Source organism: Zosterops lateralis (genome assembly GCF_965231275.1).
Source record: "Zosterops lateralis genome assembly, chromosome: 10".
NCBI lineage: Eukaryota > Metazoa > Chordata > Aves > Passeriformes > Zosteropidae > Zosterops > Zosterops lateralis.
This window is the reverse complement of record NC_139770.1, coordinates 12,970,672-12,984,989: the sequence shown is the minus strand read 5'-3', so window position 1 is coordinate 12,984,989 and position 14,318 is coordinate 12,970,672.

The following is a 14,318-nucleotide window of genomic DNA, read 5'->3' as shown; positions in this document are numbered from 1 at the left end:
GCAGAAAGTTTTGAGAGACTCTAAGTTTCTTAAAAACATCCTGCTCAGTTTGGAACATGTCAAACCGTTCCTGCACCACTCACAAGGTCAGGGCTCTTCTGCATTGCTTTATAGGCTTGGCCAGACCCTCATCCCAGCAGCTGGTGCAAAGTGAGGGCTGTTCTATCAATCACTGAGGGCACCTCAACAGCGACCTCCCAGCCAAGGCTGAACTAACAAATCCTCAATGTCACAGCCCAGCCATCAAGCTCATTGTCAGCAGTGAGCTCTGCAGCTGTGACAGGACACTCGAGGGATAGGGACAGATCAGATCATGTCTGAGAACACCATTGTGTGGTCTTTTGAGTGGACTAGTGCCATGGGCTCCAGCTTTGTAGTTGGCAAGTAAGATAACAAACACTAGATGTTATTTTCTTTTCAATATTTTTGTGCAGTTGTAATTTGTGACTTGTGGATGTTAAATGTTTTCTATTTCAATAAAAATAGTTTTATATCATAGTTTACCTTGATTATATAACAACTTTTATTGTCTGAAATATTACCAAAAGCATACAGGTCATCAATAAATGTCTTTGTGAAAGTCACCTTCATTTCTGTATTAAGCACCCAAAGCAAAGAGATCTGTTTCTGTATTGATGTAAGTACTATACTGTTATCTGTATATTAACAGATATATATGTATATATATTTATATATATATCTATCTTAGGCAATATCATCCTTAAACTGAACAGATTGTGTCTGCATTTCATATTGGAGTGGATACCGAGCCAGCTCCAAAATCACATGTAGAACAGCAATTCAATAATTCTTTTCTGTATCCCAGAACAGACTAAGCTAATAAAGTTTACTTGGAGTGGAGACTTAGCAAATCGCTAATTTTCCTACATGCAAATTGGAGTTTGAAGCCAAATTTAGGCTTAACCTTTTAGAAACTAGATTTAATTTTAGGGACAGATTTGTTTAGAATACTCAGTGTTAAATACAGAATCACATTATATTATGAATAATGGCCTTGAACAGCCAGACTCAGGCTGCCTGTAGCTGAGTATTCAATGTAAATATATCCATTTAGAATATAAGCAGTGCCACACTCTGTGTGTGGCTGCAGTAGAAACAGCATCAGGGTCCAGCATAATAGGAAAGGGACTGGGGACGAGAGGAGGGGTTCACAGTGAAAAAAATGGTAGATTGGATTCTGCCATTTCCAATTTGTATGAAAATGAAATAGAATTTTGTCTTGCATAGTAAATCCCACTTCATACCTTGCCTTACAGTGTCATATACTGGAAAAAAGTGAAAAACAGTTAAAGGTTGGGCCTGTGTAATTTTTATAGCTTATCTACTGCATAACTTATTTTCCATGTATATTAGTTATTCCTCAGCTTTGTGTATTGGCAGCTGTATGTACTGGTAGTGTTCTAAGGTTACAATTAAGCAAAGGCCCTGGGTCAGGAGGAGAGACAGAGCCATCCCTTGGAGCTTTTATCATGATGGGATCAGAGATTAAGAACTATTAGAATAAGGTGGAAAGCAAAGGCAGTTGCTTAAAAAATGCAAAATTGTAAAGATAATTAACAAAAACCAAAAAAAAAACTAAACCAGAAAAAAAAAATTAATTTTGTGAAAATATGTATCATAGTAATGCTATGCATATTTAATTTTTAAATCATCCATTAAACAGTAAAGGATTAAAATAACTTTTTTTAACAAGTTTATATTAATTTAAGTAATTTTTAAGCTTTTATGTTTTGCACTGTAAAAAAAGAGTATGTTTTGCACTGTAAAAAGCATGAGAAGCAAGATTCCAGACCCAAATCCCTCTTTCTGTACAGCAGCATCTATAAAATGAGGCCATGACTGGGATTTGCTGAATGCTTTTCAAAGGCAGGACATAAATAAGTGCACATGAGATGTAATGTCACTTGTCAGAGCATTGTTAATGTTGAACTTGATTTTTGTGATGTGATTATTCTAGATACAAATGGAAAGAAGCAGTAGAAAGGCATACTCTGTATACTAGACTGTACTGTACAGTGCCATTTTACATGTTAAATTGTGAAGAATTATATTTCTGGTTTTTTTTATTTTCTCTGCTTATCTGTGATGGCTTTTTATATTGTCATCTGTAATTTTTACATGATAGTGCACAGCAGATATGCACTGTTCTGTTTTTTAAAAAAACATATTTTCAGCTCTTTCTGTCTAACACAACAGCAAAACCAGTGACCTTTTTCACAGAGACATCAACATCAGACTGGTTGGATTTTGAAACACTGAAAATATTAAAACAATAAAAAATAAGTAAGTGTCAGTTTAACTTACTCTTCACACTGTATATTTAGACTGTTTCTCTCAAGTTTTGTTTCTCATTAACCCTACAAGTAACTGTGTTTTTATCTTCAACTCAGCAACATGAAGGAGAATGATGTACAGAGTCTGACATGAACACTTGATTCTAGAACATGTACATTATCTGTACAGCTTATACCTCGGAAATTCTAAAGTTGCTCATTTTTTTTTTTTTTTAATCAGAAGTGTTTGTGATTCAATATCCTTTTCATTAAAGAAGACTTTAAACATTTACTGGAAAAAATACACTGCACTTAGTGCTTAAGCTTAGATAGCATTCTACCAAGCAACGTCCTCCTTCAATTCTTTTCATGATGGATTCACCACTAATGTGCATATAAAATATGTTTTAAGAGCTTGACAAATCAGTACCAAAATGTCAACATTCAGTACTGTGACCCAGAAATATGCATTTGATTTAAATGTGGAACTGAATCACAATACTGCCAAGACACTAGAAAAGTACACAGTACATTAAAAAAAAAAAAAAAAAAAAAAAAAAAAAAAAAAAAACACAACCTTAAGGCATATTCCAATTTTTATCTCAGTTCCAGCCCAAAAGTCAAACTGCAAACTTTTCATGCAAGATAAAATTTTCCTTACACTTCACTGCTTATTTTGGAGCTGTTTAAAGGCTAAATTTTTTGCCAAGTTAGTTCAATTATTTTGACAAGGTTATTCTGTGACAGAACATGCCTTTATCTCTCCTGACATATCATTTGATTGATGATCTGGTTATATCACAGGAGAGGCTGATTGACACTGCAAAGCTCCAAAACTTCCAGCTACAAGGAGATCATCACCCCGGCATTCAAACTTGCACAGAAGATTGGTGTGCACAGAGCACAGCAGTGGAATCCAGTTCCACTTATTGCAAAATAAAATTTACTCCCCTGGCCCGACACAGGCATGGACATCATGAACAAAAATTATCATAGGTAGAGATATCCCTGAATTTCACCTACTATGCAATACCAGCAATGCCTACAATATTTCACTTACTGATAACTGCCAGCCAGCACATACCATACCCACACCATTGCAGCACTGGAATGTGGACTAGAACCAACACTAGGGCTTGTTTTGGTTTGGGAAAGCCTTGCATTTAATTTATCATGTCTACACTTAAATTTAGGGCTTTCCACTCTATGTTTTTCTCCTAACAGCTATGCATGAAATATTCTCTAAGGGTTAAGTTCACTATAACAGTGGAGAAAAACACAAAGGCAATACTAACAATTTGCTCCAACACACACTCTGTTAATCCCACATTGTTTTTAAATATGTGTCTTCAGAGAAAATAAAGGAATCTAAGACTTTCCCTATATGTTTTTAATTTAGGAAATGTTTGATTTCCCAAAAGCACAGAGCAACTCTCAGGAGGTCTCCAACAAATTTGAAAACAAACAAACATTCTTTTGCACATGCTTTGAATCACAATTTAGACAGTATTTTAGATGTAAACTGCTGACTGCGCATTTGACAGGATTTTGCTGGCAGTCATTCCAGTATCTCTTCAGAGGGCCTCCGAGTAACAGGACATAAAATATTCTTTTAACAGAGGGTAAAAATTAAAATATACACTGAACAATCAATATTGGAAGACAGGTCAATGCAGCTGTTGTTCCTAGAGCTGCATTACCCACTATTAATTTCATTACATTGAAAAAGACATGATTTCAAACTAAGAGCCTCTCTAAAAGGCAGAAGTGGTCTGAAGGCTCAGTATTATTTCAGGCTCTTGTAAAGCTATAAATCTTCAGAAATTATAGGAATTGAAGTTGCAAACATGCATTTAAGTATACTTTAAACCCCTTGATATTCTACATTTCAACCTTCAAATTGCACCTTGTAATAGCAAGCATTGACATTGATGTAGAGGAGTCAAAGCAGGTCTGTAAACATTGGCCATAAACCTGTCACAGCTGTTGCTGTGTGAAGTCTAAACATCTTTTGTAATGTTTCTGTTGGGCAGTGCCAAAATCTGTTTTATTCCTATTTAAAATGGTATTGCTTTGTGGACAAAATCATAATTGTTAGTCTGGTAAATGAGACTTTCTTTGCATTTTTAAGACTATGGGGAAAAAGAAGGAAAAACTATGAAATCACCTATGGGGCACAATATTGAAGAGTTTTAAGATATAATATGCAGAATAGCGCTGGTGTGGAAAAGAAATTTGTCAAATGAACACAAAACACACTCTGAACCCTGTTCACACTCATGTCAGCTGGAATTTAGTTACTGGCTTTAATGAAGAGACATTAGATTCTAAAACATAGCCCATGCTACTGTTCACTTTAGAAATGGATAAAGAATAACATCCGAAAAATCATTTTATCTCCTCTAAGACAGATATGAAAATATAACATGCATTGTGCCATCATCTGAGAGGATGAATACAGAACAGATCAAGGCAAAATGATGGAGCCAAGCATTTCATCCATCTGCTTGAAAGGGTTGCTTTAAACACTGCCAAGCCAATGTAGAAAACACTAAAAAATTAAACACTATTTCCTTATGCTGTCAAGCAACTTCCTAGCCATCTTCTTTGGTTTGTGCAGTACCCAGCACTTCTTTGTAGCATATACTAATCAGGATATTAACCTGAAGTGATTCTGCCTCACTGAGTTTGAAGTAATTTGCATTAAAACTATGTAAAGTGTCACTTAAAAATAGAGACAGTGGAATAAAGTCATAAATTGAGAGGAGGAAGGCGGGAGAAAACCTTAGCAACATAAAAACTTTTATTGGCACTTAAGAGTATTTTTCCCTGATTGAAGCAGAATTCATGGAACAACTACAACCCCATGACAAAGATCTGTAATTAGCCTTTAAGAACTACTGTTATTTTCTGACAGTTCAGAAGCTGCTTTTGTTTATTTCAGGAAATAAAACATCAAATCTACTTTAGACTATCCAAAACTGAATACATAGATTAGCATCAGCTAATCACCCAGTGCCAGCATTTTGCTGAAGCTCCCACTGTCAAATAGGAGACTTATAGACTAATTTATGATTGTAATTCATTCTTGTCACCCAATCAGAGTTTTTAAGCTAGCAATATGCACTTCAGTACCTGGTATTTAGATCATGCTGTGCAACAATAGAAAATATACATCAAATATAGTGAAGGAACTATTTGAGATAAATTACTGTTAACAATTTTAATAAATTCAGTCAGAATTAATGTCAGAGAGATGTATGTTATAAAAAGAAAAATCAGTATCTCAATAAAATCATGCCTGAAGAAAGTTATCAAAGCACTTCAACAATGTCTGAATCATGATACACCTTTATCTTAGTAGCTAAAAATTACTTCCATGCTGTCATGAAATGTAAAATGGTTTTCATTATCAAGTTCATACAACAAGGCTTGGGTGGAATAGAGAATTTCTACAATTCTTCATATCAGGGACCACATTCACACCCATCATCACATTCTTTTTTCAGTCACCTATTCAAAGAAAATATCCCTGCAGCAACTACATTGCAATACTGCCTTAACAGCTTAATGCAGAACAGCAATATTGAGAAATTGACAGTGAAATGGTAGGAAGGGAATGTGTGTGTCTGTGTGTTCTGTTGATTTTTGCATGCCTGTTTGGGGGATTGGGGGCTTGGGGGCAGGGGTTGTGCATGTAGGGGGTGCATTTACTACAATTTTTTTCTCATTTAGAAAAAGCACAGATCTCAGGGTCTGTTTTCCTTCTTCATTTCACATACTCTTTATTTAGGTATAGCCCTTTCTATTTTGTTTTCTTTTGTTTCCCAAACAAGGTTCTATGTCTTGGTATTCTCTAATGTTATTTGAATCTTGTCTTTGACCTAATTACATTATTTCAATAAACTTGGAAAAGTCCAATCCTAACCCTATAACCCAAAAAAAAAAAAAAAGCTCAAAACTTTAGACACACAACAGCTCAGTCCAAACACCACTGCAGAGCTCACCATCAGCTTGTAAGGATAAAGAAAGGTAAAAATACAGCAGTCCCCATCCCAACCAAGCAAGCAGATGCATCTCTCAAACATGTAATTATTACAGACCATGTCCTCTCTCCAGAAGAGGTGAACACCTTCCTGTGCTTATGCCACCAGCTTCTAGAAGAAGTGGGGTTTTCCTGTTCTACTTTTCCAAGTGAGAGCACCGAGTTGACAGAGAAGGAGCTCCTCCATAGCAGAGTTCAGACTTCTCTCTTCCCTTTCACGTGTGTATGTTGTTTCCCCTGGTTCATTGTTGACCCCCTCATTATGTCTGATCTTGAACTTAAATGTTATGCAGACAAGAAAGACAACAAAGCACTAGAGAAGTACTAAACTAGATTTTAGGCTAGCCCTGCTTCTGCTCATACATGTAGTCTGCCATTTGCTAGAACACATTTCCTCCCAGAAAGCTGTTAAAGAATGAAAAAAATGTAATATAATCTTTTGAACACATCCCTTTAAAATATCTATTTAGTTTACCACATCATACTCATCATGTGTGCTCACAAAGTTGCAACAAATTTAATTTAAAGTTTCATTGACAAATTATTGAATCACCCCAGTCTGCCAAATTTTCCAAGGAATACAAATCTTCATGTAAAAATGCTGCTGTGAAAGACAATTCTCTGCAAACTTAGACATACAAATAAAAATAAATCACACTAAGACATCACCCCATGTACTTTCCTGAGGGAGAAAACCCCATAGGATTTACTGAGCTAGGAACAACATAATAAGAGACAATCTGTGAATTAATACTCAAATCAAAGCATAAGGATTTTATACACTAGAAGATTTACTTTTATCCCTACTATTTTTTTTTTAAATAAGCACTGTTATTTATCAACTCCCTAGTGAAAAATATTTGTGGTTTTCTCTTAAAAATGATGAAGCAAAACAGATGCCGCAGAGCAGAGCACAGCAACAGAGGGAACAGTTGTTTGCTCGCTCTCCAGTGCACCGCGCACATTATTTGCAATCATGCAATCCCCCATTAGGCCAAGTGCTGAGCCACAATGAAGCCTTGCTGCCTTGGGAGCTGTGCACGTGCAGTTGAGATCAGGATTTGGCCACGTCTGTGCTTTCCTGGCCCAACAAGCACAATCCTTGCTATATAAACTCTTACAGATGCACAGACAATCCCAGGCACAGCATAACTTCCCTGCCGGCAGCGCTCACGTTCCCCGCTGGCTGCAGCTCACACAGCTCGTGTTTGCCTCTCCCCAGGACACTGACCAGCAGAACATGAAGTAAGAGTGTCTGCTCACTTCATTTATCCACTGCCACAAGCACAGGGAGCTCGTTTTGATTCTGTCATGTCAAAGCCCACTCAGCCACAATTGGTCTCTTCTCAGGACAAGCATGGAATGTTTTAGACAAGAATCAAAAGAAAGGAAAATTGTATTTCTTTTAGTCATTAAAAGCACAGCTTTCCTGTATTTTAACTAAATGTGTTTGAGGGGGTAAAAAGATTGGAAAAAAATGTCTAAATCAAAGAGATAGGAGAAAGGACACAGTTAAATGGATTAGATTGCCTCTGGAACAGAGGTGTGTGTATTGCCACACGCACCATTGACAGATCTTCAATACAAAATACTTCTATGGGTAAGAGTAAATTAGAGCCGGGACTAACAAATGACAGTATCGCCTTTAACAGAGAGAACAATTCCAGAGTGATTAGGAATAGGTTTTCTCTGTCATTCAGTGCCTTGACCAAAGAGTCCACCAGGATCTCTGTTTCTTCTTTCTTTGCTACATTTCCTAGAGCTGCATCTAGAAAGAAAGAGGCCTCTTAGTGTCACTGGCCCAGCCTTTGCAATGAAAAATTCATAGAGGAGCAAAGTATTGAGGAAGATGTTTTGCCTCTAAGCACAAGTTCATCCTCCCAAGCAACATCTGCCCTTTGCTTTGTCCATTTTCCAACAACAGCTGCTGGTTATCTGTCATATGAATATGATTTCAATATACTGGGCTTGAAGTAGCTTGACCAACTTGAAACCAATTTGAAAAACATGTTTATGGAGAAAAGCAAAGGAAATCACCTGTAACATTGTAGACACAATATCTTCCACATAAGAGCTCCATCAGTTGAGTTTTTACCAACTTAGTTATTTTATTATCATTCAAGGTCTTCAGTTCTCATTATGCTGTTTTTTGTTAGGAGGTCTGGAATACCTCTGACTTCCAATCTGCATTCCCACTTTTTTCTGTGGCTCTTTGGTCCCAAAGGAAAAATAGAAATAAAAACAGCCATTTAAGTGGAAGGCTCCACTACACTATTCCTGTGCAACTACAGCAAAGTGACTAAAGTGGCATCAATGACTAAAGCAGGATTTGCTTCCCTAATAGGTGTGTGAGGAGAAGAAACAAGCAGGTGCTTCCTTTCTTTTGTGGCTATGAAGAGACAAGAATGAGCTTCAAAGGAGAAATGACACAAAATGATTTAAAATGAATGGGTTTTCTTCCAAGCAATTCCCATACAAAATGTGACAAATATGGCTTGAACAAAGTGATCCATCTTCCACCCACTTACAACTCAAACCATCAGAATTCAGTGAAATATATAAGTCAGATGGACCACAAATCTAACTATGGTGGATGTTAGGGTCGCAACTTAGAGCATAATGAAGGAGAAAGTTGATGAAGAGAGCATTCTCTCACCTTTCATTCTGCATATATCCTCAACTTGATCCAGAATTATTTCCAGTAAGCCAAAGTAGTAATTTTTGTTTCATGACAAAATCTCTTAGTTCAAGGTTTCAGAAGCTTGTTATTCAGTGTCAGGGAGGTATTGAACATCACGACCTGTTCTCATTTTCCTCATTGAATAACAATTACCAGTTTCTTCAAATATGAGAGAAATTTTGGCAATTTACCTAATTCGGAAAATACACTGGGACAAAAGCAGCATTAAGGAAGAAAATTATTCAATTAAAAACTGTATAAATCAAAACCAAGAAAAATCCCAAACTTCACATATTCTGTTCTAAATCTTTCAGTGAGAAAACAAAGTCAAATGTGAGCAACATGCTGAACAAACCAAGAAGCAGCTTTGCTTAGGTAGGAAAATCTTTGCAGCAAATCAAGAGGAAAAGATTCCCCAATCCTTCTAGAAGATGCATAGCAGTAAAAATCAGCTAACCACAACAGGGAAGGAATATCACCTTTCACTATGAAACTTTTCAAGGTAAGGTAAGAGTATTATGGAGTTTTATGAGGGAGAAAATAGTATTTTTATATCTATATCTAAAAATTCTATATTCCATATTTTAATTATTATTTTATCTGGCCAGGCTCTTGGACCAGATTTCCTGATGACATTTGCACACAAACAACAGCTGAGGGGCTCCATGGCCGGAGTCCTTCGTCACAGAACATCATGGGTGTGACATACTGGCTGCAGAATAAAGCATTGGGCCTTGGGATGCCTTTTCTATGAAGCACTACTACAGCAACATTTCCACATCAAAATACTTTTTTTCTTTTCTTTTTTTTTTTTTTTTTTTTTTTTTTTCAGAAAATGTTTTAAATAATTCACAGAAAATGTAAGGATTTCAGGTAGCTGTGATGTTTCAGAAGGCAGTGGATCAAAGCATGGTCTCTCTCTTTACTCCTCCTTCACCCCTTCCTAGTAGATCTGATTTCAGGGTTGGAAGCAGAGAAGTGCACCAAAATATAACTAAGAAGCACAGATAAATTAGTAGCAAAAAGCTTGTGTCTAAAACTGGACCTGCTCAGTCCCAGTGTTTGTGTGTTACAACTTAGTTTTACAAACTGTTTCCAATCAAGATGGTATAAAGAATATTTTCTCTCTATCGTGCTTTACCAAGCAAAAAGAGGAAATAATTTAAACATCTGGAATTGCCTGGGTGTAATACAGAATATGGATACTGAATTTAAAGCAGCTATCTTATCTGTGATGCCTAATATTTCCATATGTGCAGGCAAAAGTATTTCCCAAAAGTGGTATACTTTATGCTCTGAAACTTGCTTCTCCTTTGCTTCACTGAGGCCCTTTTCATGCAAGTTAAACAGACATTTGTTCAACTGAATCAATTTTCAAATAAATTGATGGAAATGAGATTTGACTATGATGACAAGATTAAATTGTTTGCACTCTGTGTTTTCCTTTGTTGCATGAAACCCACTGTTTGCTAAAAATAGCAAATTATTAGGGTTTTTTTATAGTCCACTTTTGTCTTTTGTAGTTGAACTCCTTCAGTGAATAAAAGGAACCTAGGAAAAAATCCATACCTCAGTCAGATTTGGTTCCACACCCCTCATGCATTTGATTTGTTGTTCATTTTTCCCCCATGATATCTCACAAATAACTAATACACTTGCTAAAGTCAGACAGGTTCTCTGCTCAGTTTGAGTTTTGTTTATTTACATGTTCACAGAGGAACAGAGTGCCAAGATTAATTCATTCAACTTAATCTGCTACCCCATACTCTTGTAATGAGTAATGGGATCTCACTACTTTTTGCAATTAGTATGTTTTAATAAGGCTGTCCAAGTAGAAATTATTAGTCCAATTAATTGCTTTGAGAAGAGTTTTGTGAATACTTGTGATCAATTAATAACTGTCAGTCTGTTTAAAAAGGAATATATTTTTAAATTAACAAAGTGATATGCAGAATCTATTTGAACTTTTTTGTTTGGTATTTTTTTCATGCTTCTTTCAGTGTGGGTTTGGTTTGTTTTTTCTTCTTTTTTTGCAGTATGTTTTTGAAGTCTATCTTCAAACTCCTCTAGAAAGTAAGAACTGAACTAATTTTATTGATCTTTTCATGTATGTTTTGTTGGGAAAGAAGCCAGAGAATTAGATAAAGTTTTATTTGATTATAGTAGAGTTCTACTTTCATGTGCAGCTTGTGAATTTGGGTTATTTCAGTAGATGTGAGCAGAAAATTTTATTAATTTCTAAATAGTCTTGTTTCTCTGAAATGGTAGAACTCCCTGATCATTGCCCAGGTATAACACCAATTCATATAACCCCTATTTCAGCAATGGGACTTGATTTCAAAATCATCCAGAGCTGAAGGAAACTATCTAAGCCCTAGGCTTCAGATTTATCAAGCCTGCAGATGAAAAACAAGCTATGCAGGAGAAAAATGTTCATGATTTACATCACCCAGGAAGGCCATCACATACAAAAAGCAAAACAGAACAGTAAATTACCCAGCAATCTGTAAAAAAAAAATTCAGTTAGGCCTAAGGGTGGAATCAAGCTGCGCAGTCCACCCTCTTCCTTGAACCTTTCCTGATGATGTTTTTTTAATGCATCCTGGGTTCTCCTGTTAACTTCATCTTCCTTTGCTTCCACTCGTGCTGATCCTGCTGTGCTCGGTTAACACCAATAGAGCATCACTATCTGGATCATATTTAGTGGGATGAAATGGAGATCCATCTGTCTGTCTAAATCCTTCTGTTAAAACTGGAGGTGGATGAGTGCACACTGACAGTCTGATTTACCTTCAGCCCCTGCAGAGCCCGGGATGGGAATTAGGGGAATACTGAGGAAGACAACATGCTAACAATCTGAATTACATACCCTGGAGAGGCCTCAGCAGTGGGCAGACACTCCTGTGTCTTGTTACAGAATAATTCCAGCACCACCTCAGCAGCATCTGGTTCTGGCATGGTTGGAGATATTTATAGGTGTGAATGATGTGCTGATCCACCCCAGAAGAGAGATTCTTAGCCCATCAGATAGAACCTGCACAAAGATGGGAGTTGAAACTGGCTTCTATTAGTAAGAGCACTGAGTGTCTACTTACTTGAGTACTTCTGTGGAGTAGGAGTTTTGTACTGTAGTTATGATCTCAATTCATACTACATGCTGATCTCAGTGCCTTAAATTTGTAAGGAGGAGAGCCTCTGTGTATCTTTGAGCTGCCACTGCCATGACCTGGCCAACCTCACAGAGATCAGGGCATAGGCTCCAGTATGAGAACTGGCCACAGTCTTGTACATGACAGAAAGCTCAGCCCAAGGACCAGATAATTAAACAGATGTCCATAACCAATAGGTATGAGGTCATTCCTCATTGCTTCATTAAACATCTTTTTTCTGTTTGTCACTAAACAGATTCTCACTGCTTGGTTTCTGGGAATTCTGGTACTGCAAATACCTTTATTCACTGCTTCTATTCTAGTATATTTCGTATTTTTTTTTCAAACACATATGAATTTGAATGCACATTATATATTCAACTTCAAGCTAGGGTAAAAAATACTTTCTAAATCCTAAGCAAGCTGTGTGCATGGATCATACAATGAAGCTGCAATACTACAGTCAGTCCTGATTCCTAGAGGTCAGTAGTAAAAATACGATACTTATTTCACAGGAGAGACATTGGCAAGAATCCACTGACTCTACAAAAGAACAAGTTACAAGTTCTGCTATTTCTCACCTGATGAGTCAATAACAAAAGTACAAACACACCCTAAAGTCAGGACGGCTCACTCTTTTTTTGCTCCATATCCTTGATCTCATCACTTGCATTCTTTTATCTTCTTATCCAGTACCTGTTCACCTATTAAGTAGCATCTGCAAATGTGAAAAGAAAAAAAAAATTAAAAAAGAAGATACCTACACATAGCTACCAAAACAGTAGGATGTGAGCATGTTGTCCCAGGGCCCTAAAGTTGAAAAAGCCTTTGATGAATTAAAAGATGCAATATTAATAATATATAAATAAAGAGAAAGTACCAAGAAAGCTTGGATCATATGCTGGATAGCAGATTCTGCTGATCCTGGCCTCTTCAAAGTATTCTCAAAGGTCTTCAGAATATATTCAATAGTATTACTCTTCAAAACTAAGGTTAGAATATATTACCTTAACAAATAAATGATCATAGGAGGGTGCCCATACATCAAATACATGTGTCTGGTCGAGGGAACATGCTAGGACTTTGCTACATAACATATATTAGCAGAGTTAAGAATTGCACACTGCTGATATTTTGGAACATAATAAATATTAAACAATATTAAGAAGATAAATTTGTCTATCAGGAATTGTAAGAATTGACAATATTTTGTGACTAAAAGATGGTGGACTTTTTAAAAATGTAGATCAACAAACTACTGGGTTCAGAAAACCTCTATCTACTGAAACTCCTATAAAAACAGTCCTTATTTATCCTCAGACTTTTGGACTCAGTTTGATAACAAATGGGATGAAAGGCTTTGTAGGATAAAGGATGCTTCTGAAATGCTAACATTGATGTGTATTTTTTCCTTTTATCAGTCTATGGTTAGCCTTCATACACTTTTCAAAGTGGAGTATCAGAGTAATTCTATTCCAAAAACTGAAATAAGAAATTACTACAAAGATCAATTTCAGCTGGAATGTAGCCAGTATTCTTTGTGAATGACAGCATCATAGGAGGCTGTATTTTTAATCATCTGAAAAGCAAACAACTACAAGAAAACTGCAAATGTTGACACCATTTTTAGCTTCAGGTATGCTAATATAATACAAAATGCACATCCCAAAGGAAATTACCACAAATTATCACACATTCTGCTTTTGGATTTTGTTACTTCTTTGATTAAAAAAAAAAAAAAATCTTTCTGAATCTATTCAGAGATATATGCTCTACTCTCTGTGATAGGCCAAGGTTTACTCAACCATGGCCAACTGATGGTGTTGGCTTGTAATCAGATGCTAAAAAGAACAGATGGCTTAACCAAATCTGATTTGCTATTTTATTTATCCTTATGCTGCCCCCTTATCATGCAAGTATTAAACATTTATGCTATACAGTTAGAAGAACAAGAAAATGTTTAGAGCTAGTTTATGAACTAACCTGACAAATATCCATCCTGAGATGCAAAATAAATCACTTAAGAAGGACTCCAGGTCAGTGGTTTTTTCTGATGTAATCTGGGATGGAAATTGCAAAAACTGGCATTACAAATTCTAGTGATGCTTGCCAACTCAGTAGTTGATGCTGTATCACTGATTGTTTGGAGA